Source organism: Capricornis sumatraensis, chromosome 13, assembly GCF_032405125.1.
Source record: "Capricornis sumatraensis isolate serow.1 chromosome 13, serow.2, whole genome shotgun sequence".
In the NCBI taxonomy this organism is placed as follows: domain Eukaryota; kingdom Metazoa; phylum Chordata; class Mammalia; order Artiodactyla; family Bovidae; genus Capricornis; species Capricornis sumatraensis.
In genome coordinates this window covers 80,010,944-80,026,312 of record NC_091081.1, presented here as the reverse complement: position 1 = coordinate 80,026,312, position 15,369 = coordinate 80,010,944, and the positions used below count along the sequence as shown (strand labels likewise).

At 38.4% G+C, this 15,369-nt stretch overlaps 1 pseudogene; it reads right to left on the bottom strand.

Annotated features, from left to right (window-relative positions):
- The window catches only part of LOC138089592 (hydroxyacyl-coenzyme A dehydrogenase, mitochondrial pseudogene), a 53,332-nt pseudogene extending 39,717 nt beyond the window's left edge, over positions 1–13,615 (bottom strand).
- Positions 13,616–15,369: the final 1,754 nt, after the last annotated feature.

Genomic DNA, 15,369 nt, shown 5'->3' with positions numbered 1-15,369 from the left:
TTGTGCTTGGCAATAGCAGCAGTTTGGTCACATGGCTATTTGGTATGAATTGCTTTTTAAAAAATATACAGAGGATAATTTATTTATATTTCCTTATTTAAAAAGTGAGGGGTGAAATAAAGGAGGTCTTCATATATAGACACTGAAAAACAAACCAACAAATTCTAACCACCTTACAGCCAGCAGCCAACAGCTGCCTGTTGAATGTCGTATGCGTGGATAGCAGAAGCGGTCAGTGACAACACAGCAGAAGGCAGTTCAGGTCACAAATCCAGAACAGGAAATATATTTTCATCTTGTTATTTATGACCCAGCCTTAAAGGAAAACAGATGGTAGTACTTTCAGAGCTGTTTTGCTCTTGTTTCAAATGGCTAATTCAAATCAAACATGGGATTCTATTCTTAGTCAAGGCAGCTGCTGCATTGTCTGAACTGGGCTGTTTTTCCCAACCACCCCCCCACCCCCACCCCGCCCGAACAGAGTAGCCAGACAAGACCATAGTGAAGTTCCCATCACCCAGCAACCCTAAGAGAACTGCATCTGCCCGCAGCAGAACTGCATCTCCTGGGATGTCACCACTTCCCATAAACTGGCTGCATTTTGAGTATAATCCACAACTTCCACACCCTGCGCTCGTGCAGTTCACCCTGTCAGAAGCATAACTTGCCCTGTGAAGGCAGTGATTTGTTCCAATTTTAGAGCCGAGTGGCCTCTCAGGGACTCCTTTAGGGTGGGGAAGATTGCCGAGATGGGAATAGAAGGCAAAGAGGCCCAGAAGAGGAAATGGAAGATGAGATGTTCCCACAAGTTGAAGGAAGAGGTGAACACTGTGGAAGTGGCTTCACCCTGGGTGGCCATATTGCCCTGTTGATCTCCTTTAGCCAAAGGCTCTTTTATAAGACTCAGTGGCAAGCAGTTGAAAAGTAAATGCTTGAATTAACCACTCTTTTAAAAAATGAAATTTTGAGAACAAAGTAATATATGTACATCATTGAAAAAATAAAGCACCTTCCAGTCTTTGGTTTTCTTTCTTCACTCTCTGAGAGAGTTCCTTAGCTCCAGCCTTCCACAGAAACCTCCTCCCTGCCGTCCCATAGCCCGGAAGCAATCAGTTCAGATACTTCGGCTGTTAACTTCGGGCATTTACATCTGTACTTCTAAGAAGTACACTTACATTGTTGGTTTTTAAAATTTTAGACACTATTTCTTAATGTTCTCTGGTGATATTTGAGGATTTACCTCCCTAGAATTCCTTTCCCAACTTACCCATTCTCCAAATTGAGCTATAGTACATTTTTTGGTTAATTACCTGACAGTTTGTATATTATTACAAGTAAGTAAATATTTTTCATTGTCAAAATATATGTCACAGTATTATTAGACTTCCTTTCTTGTACAAAATTTTGCTTTTTTGTGCAGTTAATTATTGCTCAGCTTTTAAATTTTCTTTCTTTATGTTCTTTATAAACTTTTCTCCTTTGATATAAAAACTTATCCAACGTATAACTATAATATTTTTCAAATAATCCAGTATATCCAATAATCTTTCAGTATCCTTCTACTCCCTTATTCCCCCTTTCTTCTGGAAACCTTCCTTCTCCCTCTTTCTTCTTGCTCTGATCTAGGCTAGATCTTTTGTACAAGGCTTAATCTAGGACTTTTTGTTATTTTTACTTTGTGTTGGCTCCTTTCCCCAGGATTCCATGTCCTATGATACCATCTTAAACACAGATGCATGGGAAGTAAAACTTCTGATTCCTTGCATTCCTGAATCTATTGTTATTTTACCCTGACATTATACATATAATAGTTTGACATGGCAGTGATAATAAACTAAGATTAATGAACTTGAAGTCATACCAATAGAAACCTAAAACTATAAAACTTCTATAAGAAATCTTTATGATCTTGGGGTTAGACAAAGATTGCTGAGATATATCACTAAAAGCATGATCCATTAAAACACTGCATTTTACCAAAATAAAAAACTTTGACTCCTTCATAAGAGTAGGAAAATAAAAGTCACAGACTGGAAGAAAATATTTGCAAACCACATATCTGATAAAGAACTTGTAAGTGGAATATATTGTTAGCTTAATTAAACAAGAAAGCCATTAAGCTGAGTTGGTCTCGATGCCTTAGCAGCCTACATAAGCAAACCAAAACCTAAGCCTATAAATGCCTCAAGGTTAAGAAATCAACACCTAAGAACTACCAGTTACAAACAACCAACTAACCTTTTTCCAAATGAGGCAAAGGCTTAACCATTGTCTCATCAAGTAATTTCATGGCTTTGCTTCTGCTCTTTCTCTATAAGTCTATACCCTTGCTCTTATTGATGGAATATTCCTAAGCACTTCGCATCTGGCATCACCTGATTTAAATAGGTTTTTGCTTAAGTAAACCCTTAAAATGTTTAGTATGCTTTAGTTCATCTTTTCATTGTTCTGGTGCCGTAAGTGGAGAGCCCTGATGGCCTCCAGCAGCAACAAGCATAGAGCAGGCATAAGAAAGTCCCTGCGCCCTTTGTGCCCACTGTTCTCTTCCTGCTCTTGAAGATCACAGTAAGTCCTTTCCAGATATTTGTGCTACTGAACACAGGTTTGTGCCTGATGCGCAGTGAGACCAAAGAAACCAAATGTTAGAATTTGGAGCAGGGAAAGGTTTATTGCAGAGCCGTGAAAGGAGAATGGGTGGCTTGTGCTCAAAACTTCTTAACTCCCCAGTGAGTTTGGAGAAGTTTTTTTTAAAAATCATTTATTTATTTATTTTTGAAGGATAGTTGCTTTATAATATTGTGTTGGTTTCTGCTGTATATCAACATGAATCAGCCATGAATCAATAGGTATACATATGTCTCTTTCCTCTTGAACCTCCCTCCCACCTCCTACTCCATCCCACTCTGCCTCTAGATGGTTACAGAGCCCCAGTTCGAGTTCCCTGAGTCACACAGCAAATTCCCACTGGCTCTCTATTTTCACATATGGTAGTGTATATATTTCCACTCTACTCTCTCCGTCTGTCTCACTCTTTCTTCCCCGTACCCCACCCCATTTCCATAACTCTGTTCTCTATGTCTGCGTCTCCATTATTGCACTGCAAATGGGTTCATCAGTACCATCTTTCTAGATTCCGTGTATATGCCTTAATATATGATATTTGTTTTTCTCTTTCTGACTTACTTCATTTTGTATAATAGGGTCTAGGTTCATCCACCTCATTAGCACTGACTCAAATTCATTGCTTTTCATGGCCAAATAATATTCCATTGTATATATGCACCACAGTTTCTTTATCCATACTTCTATCAGTGGACATCTAGGTTGCTTCCATGTCCTAGAGTTGCAATGAACATTGTGGTACATGTGTCTTTTTCAGTTATGGTTTCCTCAGAGTATAGGCTCAGCAGTGGGATTGTTGGGTCATATGTTAGTTTTATTCCTAGTTTTTTTTAAGGAATCTCCATATTGTCTTCCATAGTGGCTGTATCAATTTACATTCCCACCAACAGTGCAAGAGGGTTCCCTTTTCTGGGGGGGAGAAGTTTTTACAGGCAAAATTTGGGGAGAGGGCTATAAGGTGTGTGACTTTCTTCTCATTGGTTGGAGGTGAGCTAACAGGGTTGTGCTCCAAGAATTTTGCATTCAGCCTGAAGTCACCATCCTTGACCTGGCTGGGGGCCTTCGTTCCAACAGAAGAACTCAAAGATATAGTTGTATATATTCCTTGAAGAGAAACCAGGACCCTGTCTCAAGGCTGCACTTTTATTTCTTGGCTGCTCTTCCCTTGTTCCTGCATTCACTCCATTCCTTGATGAGCAGCCTTTTGAATCTGCCCTTTGGAGCTCAGGGAAGAAGGCTGAAATCTTTTCCCTGAAAATAAGAAATGGAGGACACAGAAAGGGTTTGTGCCTAGGAGGGTCCCACAGTCATTGGTTTCACTGAGCCCCACAGATTTTGAGCTCTCAGACTTTATATGCACACTTCTTTTTCTGAACAGCATCCAAGATTGAGCTGCATCTAACTTAAAATGTACTTGGTCCAGTGTTAGGCCTCAGGTAATCAAAACTTTGTTTCAAGGGGGGCAAAAAAAAAGAGAGAGAATATGGGTTCCTATGAGTACAAAATCTCTGAGACTCCTCCACCTGGGACTCTGGCTAACTATCTGTATAAAAATTATGGCTCCACTTGTGTTTGAACAAGTAGATTAAACTTACTGAAGATAATCTTAATTACAGTAGCCACAGTAGGAAACTTTTAACCTAGATAAGCTTATCAATTTACTTGATGCCCTAGAGAAACAGGGATCTTAGCCAAGAATTCAATGTAAAGGGTAAAGAGAAAAATGTTTTTTTCTCCTCTACAGTTTCTGGTGACCAAGATGGGACCTGCTGAGACATCCCACTTGGTCTGGAGCTTGCAGATGGAATCCGAGGAAAACTGGCAGAAGCTGGTGAAGGGTAAGAGCTTTTATGAAAGTCGGCTGTTTCAAATCTCTGTCTATAGGGCCTGGTTGAGAGAGGAAGGTAAAATTTCATGTTGTCCTTTTCTTTTCAAATTCAGACTCCTGACACTTGTTTTTGGAGTATCTTTTGGTTATAGGTTCTTTCCCTCCCAAGGAGGGCTATTTTTTCTTCTTTGTATTGTTTGGTGTCCTTAGAACTTGGCTTTCTGCCATTTGTGGTTAGTACCCTGTGAACTGTTGCCCATCTCATGGGAAATGGCTAAATCATGCCGCCTTTTGGTTCTCTTTAGCAGTGGTTCTGGATCTTGGGGAGGCTGCATCTTTTGCACCCTCTTAGGTAATGCCTCTTGTATCCATGGATAAGCCTTACTTGGTTCGGTTTTGGGTAACTTAATAAATATATACCTTTTTTTTTTAAAAAAAGAAAAAAGTTCAATACTGCCAGGAATATTTACTGTTTGTCCCAAGTAGAACCTGGTAAAAACATATTTGAAAGCTTTTTTAAACATGAATTCTATGGGCAGAAGTTGGGCAAACTGGAAACTGATATTCAAAGTTTGATAGAAAAATTTTAAAGGCCTTTCCCCCTAACTTAGAAAGAAATTACATGCCCACAAGGGGAAAACAAAACAAAACCACTGAAGAAGAATTTACTTTTGAAGCCATTGTGAAACAATTTACTGAAGCATTCCAAAGACACATAACTCTAAATCTAGAACACAGAAATCTTTTGATTTCCATCTTAGATGGAATTCTTTTACGTTATATATAAGCAAATTGAAGATAATATAGTTCCTTGGGTGGGACAATTCCTTGATATCATCCAGGTTGCAACTCAATTCTCTGAGGAATTAAAAACAACTGTACTTGCCTTCCCACTCCAGTACTCTTGCCTGGAAAATCCCATGGACGGAGGAGCCTGGTGGGCTGCAGTCCATGGGGTCGCGAAGAGTCGAACACAACTGAGCGACTTCACTTTCACTTTTCACTTTCATGCATTGGAGAAGGAAATGGCAAACCACTCCAGTGTTCTTGCCTGGAGAATCCCAGGGATGGGGGAGCCTGGTGGGTTGCCGTCTCTGGGGTCGCACAGAGTGGGACGTGACGGAAGCGGCTCAGCAGCAGTAGCAGCAGCAGTATTTACCTTACAAATGGACTAACTATAGAAGAACAGAATTGTAGCTCTAGGAGCAATTCAAAGCTCACCTATCCTTTTTACCAATCCCCAAACATCCCCTATTCATCTCAAAGGTCTGCAGATATTGTAAAAAAGGTCTTGACTTAGGAAACAAAAGTCCTTTTGGAGGAACTTACATCCTTTCTCTGTGCCTTTGAGGTGTAAATGTTCTACCAGGTCTTCTCTAAGAACCAAGAGCCATCTCTTTGAAATGCAAACTTCTGTGGGGGTAATTCTTATCAGAAGGAAAAAGGAAGCTATCTGGAAACTAGGTGAATAAAATTGTTAAAAGTCTTCTCCACAAATATTAGTAGAAAGCTTAAGCCTTTTGAGCAGGAAACTTCAAATTATTTTCATCTTCCTGAAACATAATTCAGATTCAACTGTTCTTTTATAAACTAGTGAGTTTTGCATTATTGTACTTGTCTCATGACTAAAATTTTAAAATGAAATCTGTAGGATCTCTGTTTGAGTCTGTCTATATGTTTATGTATGTCTATATACGTATGTTATAGATGTGTGATTTTTCTACCCGTTGATAGTGTTTCCAAAATTTGTAAAAGAGCTCTATTTAATTGGCTTAAGGAAAAATAAACATATATATAAATTAAGTATTCCCTCTGAATTATAGAAAATAACTCAAATGGCTTTCAAGTTCTCATGATTTGGAATAATCTTTAGCAAATAAAAACTGGTTTAGGTGTTGCTTTAATTAAAATAGGCATGTCTTCAGAGTTATCAAGATTAAATATAATGCAGACATGAAACTTTTGTTCTACTTGGATTTCCCAAAAGTCAGATAAGCTCATGTTATGTGTTATAAAGTTTGTCAGCAAGAAAAATTACTTATGATGATGGTGGTTTACTGTCTCATGAAATTTTTATGAGTAACCCAAATGTAATTGTTAAGAATAAGAATTTAAATAAGAGTAAATAAAAATAAACATTCATTTAAAAACTTTACAATAATAATTATGTTTTATGGTATCTTTACATAAAAATAGTTTCCAAAATCTTTTTGGTAACTTGAAACATTAAAGTTATATTAAGTTAAATAAAGCATATTCATTGGGTATCTAGATTGTTTCCAAAAATATAAAATACTGAAGCATTAATTACTGAACAAAAGTTAATCTACTTTTGGTATTTTGTTAGAGGAATTTAAGATATTTTTGTTTCTGACAGCCAAAAATTATAATCAATACATGTAATTAAAACTTCTAGAAATAAAAAGGATAAAAGGAAGTAACTGTGTTTGAAAAATACATAAGAAAAGTAGAACACGTTTTTTGGATAAGCCAAGGTATAAACGGCATGTTGTGGTTAAGGTAAAAAATCGTTTTGCCCTAAGTAGGATGACTGGTTGTTCCAGATTAAGAAGGAGGAAAAAATATAGGACAATAACCTGAATGAATATAAAAAGGTTATAGAAGATTTATGGAAAAGGAGTCTTGGAAAAGAAATTTTATGAATGGTCAAGATGGCTAAGATTGTGTTAGATTTGTTTAAGTATTTTAAGAATGAGTCTTAATATAAAAATATCCTGACAAAATTAGAATTTGGTTGTCTCTATGTTAAAAGAATGGTTTATTTGGACTATTGGTCTGCTCTTGACAGTGATTCTGAAAGGGTTTTTCTTTACCCTTTGAGTAGTCTGCTTGAAAAGCATAGATTTTGAATGTCTTACCAAAATAACTTTTCTAGGCTTCATACCGTCTTTATCAAGACTTAGATTACTTGGGAGAACTGAGTTTTCTCAATATTAAGAGAAAAAAAATTTTTTTTAACAACCATATAACCTTCTGTATTTGCCTTTAAGATCTTCTACTGTCACTTTTGGAGAAGGCAATGGCACCCCACTCCAGTACTATTGCCTGGAAAATCCTGTGGATGGAGGCCTTGGTAAGCTGCAGTCCATGGGTTTGCTAAGAGTTGGGCACAACTGAGTGACTTCACTTTCACTTTTCACTTTGATGCATTGGAGAAGGAAATGGCAACCCACTCCAGTGTTCTTGCCTGGAGAATCCCAGGGACGGGGGAGTCTGGTGGGCTGCCGTCTATGGGGTCGCACAGAGTCAGATATGACTGAAGCAATGTAGCAGCAGCAGCAGCAGCACTGTCATTTTGGTTAAATAAATAATTGAGTCTTATTTCATAATTACCTGTGGTTTTACATAATCAAATATAAAAGCCTTTTGCCCTTTTGACAACTTCCCTAAATCATATTCTAAATGGAATCTTTTTGACAGTAAACTAACTTTGAGAATTCCTGGGGGGTCCCTGAGGAATCTCAAAGGTTTTGTGTCTTACCTTGTGCAAGACAGATATTGAACTGATTAGGTTTATTTGGTATGTTAATAATTTACCAAAGAGGCATTATCAAATAAGAAGTGATGATAAACCTCAGGTTATATGTGTACAGATATATGTTACTAATATAGATACTCCAGAAATTGCAGTTCATAGAAATTGGTCAATACTCTCATTGCTCAATTGTTATGTTAAACTGTTGTATGCTACAGAAATAACTATAGTTTTATATCAAACTCTCATCATATGTTTAAACATTGCTGTTTTTTTCAAAGTGTTTTGTAGACAGTTATTGTTTTATTTTCATGCTTTTATAGAAGACTTTGTTTTCAGAGAGATTTACTGAAAGGACTCTGCTAAATATCCTAGAATACAGATTTCTGATAACTTTATGATCATATCGCTGAACTGGGTAATAATTTCTAGAACCTTATAGGAAAATCTAGATTCAAGCACAAGAATTAATAACCATGGATTGACTGAACAGATAAGGATGATTGTAAGTTTTCATGAGTTTTTGTTAGAAAGATTGCTGTTTCTTTAATGTTTTGGCTTTCTAAGTTTAAGGAAATCTTTTCCTCTTTTCTCTTAATCTATCTATGAATTATAGTAGTTTGGCATATATACTTTTGTTAACAGAATTGAAACATTTATTTTTTTTTTCCCAACCTGATCCCTCCTCTATATTTTTAAAAATTTATTTACTTATTTTAATTGGAGGCTAATTGCTTTACAATATTGTAGTGGTTTTTGCCATACACTGACATGAATCAGCCATGGGTGTACATGCGTCCCCCATCCTGAACCCCCTTCCCACCTCCCTTCCCATCCCATCCCTCAGGGTGGTCCCAGTGCACTGGCTTTGAGTGCCCTATTTCATGTATCAAACTTGGACTGGTGATCTGTTTCACATACGGTAATATACATATTTCAATGCTATTCTCTCAAATCATCCCACCCTTGCCTTGTCCTACAGAGTCCAAAAGTCTTCTTTATATCTGTGTCTCTTTAGCTGTCTCGCATATAGGGTCATTGTTACCATCTTTCTAAATCCATATATATGTGTTAATATACTGTATTGATGTTTTTCTTTCTGACCTACTTCACTCTGTATAATAGGCTTCAGTTTCATTCACCTCATTAGTACTGATTCAAATGTGTTCTTTTTAATCGCTGAGTAATATTCCATTGTGTATATCTACAAGACCTTTTAGAACTAACACCCAAAAAAGATGTCCTTTTCATTATAGAGGACTGGAAAGCAAAAGTAGGAAGTCAAGAAACACCTTGAGTAACAGGCAAATTTGGCCTTGGAATGTGGAATGAAGCAGGGCAAAGACTAATAGAGTTTTGTGAAGAAAATGCACTGGTCATAGCAAACACCCTCTTCCAACAACACAAGAGAAGACTCTACACATGGACATCACCAGATGGTCAACACCAAAATCAGATTGATTATATTCTATGTAGCCAAAGATGGAGAAGCTCTATGCAGTGAACAAAAACAAGACAGGAGCTGACTGTGGCTCAGATCATGAGCTCCTTATTACCCAATTCAGATTTAAATTGAAGAAAGTAGGGAAAACCACTAGATCATTCAGGTATGACCTAAATCAAATCCCTTATGATTATACAGTGGAAGTGAAAAATAGATTTAAGGGCCTAGATCTGATAGATAGAGTGCCTGATGAACTATGGACGGAGGTTTATGACATTGTACAGGAGACAGGGATCAAGACCATCCCCAAGGAAAAGAAATGCAGAAAAGCAAAATGGCTGTCTGGGGAGGCCTTACAAATAGCTGTGAAAAGAAGAGAACCGCAAAGCAAAGGAGAAAAGGAAAGATATAAGCATCTGAATGCAGAGTTCCAAAGAATAGCAAGAAGAGATAAGAAAGCCTTCTTCAGTGATCAATGCAAGGAAATAGAGGAAAACAACAGAATGGGAAAGACTAGAGATCTCTTCAAGAACATTAAACATACTATTAGGGAACATTTCATGCAAAGATGGGCTCGATAAAGGACAGAAATGGTACGGACCTAACAGAAGCAGAAGAAATTAAGAAGAGGTGGCAAGAATACACAGAAGATCTTCACGACCTGAATAATCACGATGGTGTGATCACTCATCTAGAGCCAGACATCCTGGAATGTTAAGTCAAGTGGGCCTTAGAAAGCATCACTACAAACAAAGCTAGTGGAGGTGATGGCATTCCAGTTGAGCTATTTCAAAACCTGAAAGATGATGCTGTCAAAGTGCTGCACTCAATATGCCAGCAAATTTGGAAAACAGCAGTGGCCACAGGACTGGAAAAAGTCAGTTTTCATTCCAATCCCAAAGAAAGGCAATGCCAAAGAATGCTCAAACTACCACACAATTGCACTCATCTCACATGCTAGTAAAGTCATGCTCAAAATTCTCCAAGCCAGGCATCAGCAATATGTGAACCATGAACTTCCTGATGTTCAAGCTGGTTTTAGAAAAGGCAGAGGAACCAGAGATCAAATTGCCAACATCCCCTGGATCAAGAAAAAAGCAAGAGAGTTCCAGACAAACACCTATTTCTGCTTTATTGACTATGCCAAAGCCTTTGACTGTGTGGATCACAAGAAACTGTGGAAAATTCTGAAAGAGATGGGAATACCAGACCACCTGACCTGCCTCCTGAGAAATCTGTATGCAGGTCAGGAAGCAGCAGTTAGAACTGGACATGGAACAACAGACTGGTTCCAAATAGGAAAAGGAGTACATCAAGGCTGTATACTTTCACCCTGCTTATTTAACTTCTATGCAGAGTACATCATGAGAAACGATGGACTGGAAGAAACACAAGCTGGAATCAAGATTGCTGGGAGAAATATCAACAACCTCAGATATGCAGATGACACCACCATTACGGCAGAAAATGAAGAGGAACTCAAAAGCCTCCTGATGAAAGTGAGAGGAGAGTGAAAAAGTTGGCTTAAAGCTCAACATTCAGAAAATGAAGATCATGGCATCTGGTCCCATCACTTCATGGCAAATAAATGGGGAAACAGTGGAGACAGTGTCAGACTTTATTTTTTTGGGCTCCAAAATCACTGCAGATGGTGACTGCAGCCATGAAATTAAAGGACACTTACTCCTTGGAAGAAAACTTATGACCAACCTAGATAGCATATTCAAAAGCAGAGACATTACTTTGCTGACTAAGGTCAGTCTAATCAAGGCTATGGTTTTTCCTGTGGTCATGTATGGATGTGAGAGTTGGACTGTGAAGAAGGCTGAGCACCAAAGAATTGATGCTTTTGAACTGTGGTGTTGGAGGACTCTTGAGAGTCCCTTGGACTGCAAGGAGATCCAACCAGTCCATTCTGAAGGAGATCAGCCCTGGAATTTCTTTGGAGGGAATGATGCTCAAGCTGAAACTCCAGTACTTTGGCCACCTCATGTGAAGAGTTGACTCATTGGAAAAGACTCTGATGCTGGGAGGAATTGGGGGCAGGAGGAGAAGGGGACGACAGAGGATGAGATGGCTGGATGTCATCACTGACTTGATGGATGTGAGTCTGAGTGAACTCCGGGAGTTGGTGATGGACAGGGAAGCCTGGTGTGCTGCGATTTATGGGGTCGCAAAGAGTCAGACACGACTGAGTGACTGAACTCTACTGAACTGAATATTCTATTGTGTCTATGTACCACAGCTTTCTTTTCCATTTGCCTTCCAATGGACATCTAGGTTGCTTACATGTCCTGCTATTGTAAATCGTGCTATGGTGAACATTGGGGTACACATGTCTCTTTCAATTCTGGTTTCCTCAGTGTGTATGCCCAGCAGTGGGATTGCTGGGTTGTATGGCTTTGAGTTCCAATTTTTAAAGGAATCTCCACACTGTTCTCCATAGTGGCTGTACTAGTTTGCATTCCCACCAACAGTGTAAGAGGGTTCCCTTTTCTCCACACCCTGTCCAGTATTTACTGTTTGTAGACTTTGCCATTCTGATCAGCGTGAGATGGTACCTTATTGTGGTTTTGATTTGCATATCTCTGATAATGAGTGATGCTGAGCATCTTTTCATGTGTTTGTTAGCCATCTGCATGTCCTCTTTGGAGAAATGTCTGTTTAGTCCTTTGGCCCATTTTTTGATTGGAGCGTTTCTTTTTCTGGTATTGAGCTGCATGAGCTGCTTGTATATTTTTGAGATTAATTCTTTGTCAGTTGCTTCATTTGCTATTATTTTCTCCCATTCCGAAGGCTGTCTTCACACCTTGCTTATAGTTTCCTTCGTTGTGCAAAAGCTTTTAGGTTTAATTAGGCCCCATTTGTTTATTTTTGCTTTTATTTCCTTTACTTTGGGAGGTGGGTCATAGAGGATACTGCTGTGATTTATGTCAGAGAGTGCCTTGCCTATGTTTTCCTCTAGGAGTTTTATAGTTTCTGATCTTATGTTTAATCTTTAATCCATTTTGAGTTTATTTTTGTGTATGGTGTTAGAAAGTGTTCTAGTTTCATTCTTTTACAGTTGGGTGACCCGTTTTCCCAGCACCACTTGTTAAAGAGTTTGTCTTTTCTCCATGTATATTCTTGCCTTCTTTTTCAAAGATAAGGTGTCCATGCGTGCATGGATATATCTCTGGGCTTTCTATTTTGTTCGCTTGATCTATATTTTTGTCTTTGTGCCAGTACCATACTGTCTTGATGACTGTTGCTTTGTAATATAGTCTGAAGTCAGTCAGGTTGATTCCTCCAGTTCCATTCTTCTTCCTCAAGATTGCTTTGGCTTTTAGATGTTTTCTATATTTCTATACAAGTTGTGAAATTATTTGTTCTAGTTCTCTGAAAAATACCGTTGGTAGCTTGATAGGAATCGCATTGAATATATAGATTGCTTTGGGTAGTATACTCATTTTCACTATATTGATTCTTCCAATCCATGAACATGGTATTTTCTCCATTTGTGTCATCTTTGATTCTTTCATCAGTGTTTTATAGTTTTCTATATATAGGTCTTTTGTTTCTTTAGGTAAATATATTCCTAAGTATTTTATTCTGTTGTAAGCAACAGGATGCTTTCCCAGGGCTTTGCTGAGGTCTAGCAGAGATTCAAAGGTCTTCTGGCTGGTCATTGGTGTTTTAATGACCTCTACAATCTTCATCAAAGGCACTGGGTTGAAGAAATGGAGCCTGGTGAATTGGTCCTGTCTGGTGGTGGAGTTGGCTAGGCTTGTGATCTGCAATGAAGAAGTGTTGCTGGCAAAGACTTGTGTTCCACAGCAAACTTGTCTAGCCTCTTGAAGAGCTCATTCGTCACCTGTAGATTCTCTACAGTGGCCTCTACCAGCAGGTCTGTGCTGTGGACCATGGATGCTGCATCCATGCTGGGCGATATGCTGCTCAGGGTCTTTGCCACAAAAATATCAGCACTCTTGGGGTTTTCTGCAAACTTTTTGGCCACTTTCTGAAGACTTTCCTCAATACCCTTTCTAGATTTTGCCAGGATGTCCTCTGTTTGGTCCACCAGCACTACTGTGTGGTCAGTTGCTGCAGCAACCTGGGCAATTCTGGAGCCCATCAGCCCACCATTGATGACCATCACATGCTTGACGAGGATTTTATTTGCTGAGGCTGTGGCAGTGGAGGAGGAGGACATGGAACGCACGAATTGCCTGGTTATGAAAGCCATAGTGCAGATGGTGAAGGCAACAAACAGGGACAAGACCTGGCAGAGAATGATTCCTCTTCTCTTAATCTATCTACGAATTATAGTAGTTTGGCATATATATTTTGTTAACAGAATTGAACCATTTATTTTTTCACCTTCCTGATCCCTCTAGAATTCAAGAAATTATTGAATATTCTTATTTTCAGGGTAATATAGTTATTTGCATAAGTTTAATAGGAACTTGTTTTACTTGTAACAGGACACAATTAGAAACACTGATTACATTACTAAGACTTTGACTGGAATGTCTTCTCTGTAAATGATGTGCGTAAAATCACATATGTACAGATAATTTAAAGGAACTAAGGTTGAATTTCTGGAAACAATAAAGACCCTTGGAAAACTAGTTTACAGAATTCCAAGCCTTACAAAGTGAGGAAGAAAGGTCACTTCCTGGAAGCCCTAAAACTCTCAGGATATTTTGGGGACCTTGAGAAAAGTGGAATTAACCCAAATCTCTCTATCTGTATCTCTCTATAGAGATCACAGGCAAAGTCTGATGGTGTTCTGGGCTTGGCTTCTTAGCCTCAAGAGATTTTAAAAGTCCAATTTGAGATTCCTCATGAAAAGTTCCAGCAAAGATGATTTAAACAAAGTCTATAGGGTCAATCACTATTTTTGCTTCACTTATGCAAATAGTCAGGTCAAGTTTAAAACAAATGAGTCTTACTATGAGTATCTGATAAAAAAGATGGTGATTGTACAGAAAAGAAAATTAAGTGTCGGTAGGAAACTATAGCACAGTCTTGTGGATATTAAATTCTGGTCCTATCAATTGTTTTGTCATATACCTGTACACCAAACTAGATCCTGAATTATTCTAATTTCCTTAAATATTTGGCTATGACTCTCCAAACTAATGTGTCTGACTTTTCTCTCATCTTTTGATTTGGAATCACTAAGAACAATATTTGCCATTGAATTTTGTTGGGAAGGGCTGTACCTTGTCCTCCTCACTATTCAGACTGCAGTCAGACTTGAACCTTGTGTCTGCATGGCCCAATTACAAATGGCTTCTCCAGATTCTTGGACTTATATACCAGCTAGAGATCTAATATTAAAATTGACTAGAGATGTTCTTCCTCAGAGGCAGATGGCATCTTGAGGTAGATAGCTTTCCAAAGATCTCAGAGCAACATTTTCGTCTTCAATATGAAACCTTTATTTCTTTTTGCCTTTTCTCAATGTATGCTTTCTCTTTGTCAGTGCTTGGCCAGAAAATATACCTTAACTCTAAATTATCCTTGAATCTATTGCTAAGGCCACATCTGTACAACAGAAGTCACTAGACTTTCTTGCTAAGGTGGTTTTAGATGATCAGATTGCTTTAGATTACTTACTGGCTGAACAAGGAGGAGTCTGTGCTATGGCAGATATCACCTGCTGTGCCTGCATCAACACCTCTGGTACTGTAGCAAAATACAACAAATTAACAAACGCACCATTTGGCTAAATCAAGTTCACACTCCTTCAGGTATATTTCCTGATTTATTTGATAATGAACTGATTTGGTTCATAAGGCCTTCTGGCTAAGAGTAGTAATTCAGTCTGTTGGTTTTATTCTCCTGATAGTCATTATTGTAGTCTCTCTGGTGCATGGTATTCTCTCAAGGGTCTTAGATACCCATTTGCAGCCATCAGCAGTGAATCAGATGATCTCTCTGTGCCTGGACAAACAGAAACAAGATGAACAGCAAAGACAATTTTTCCATGAA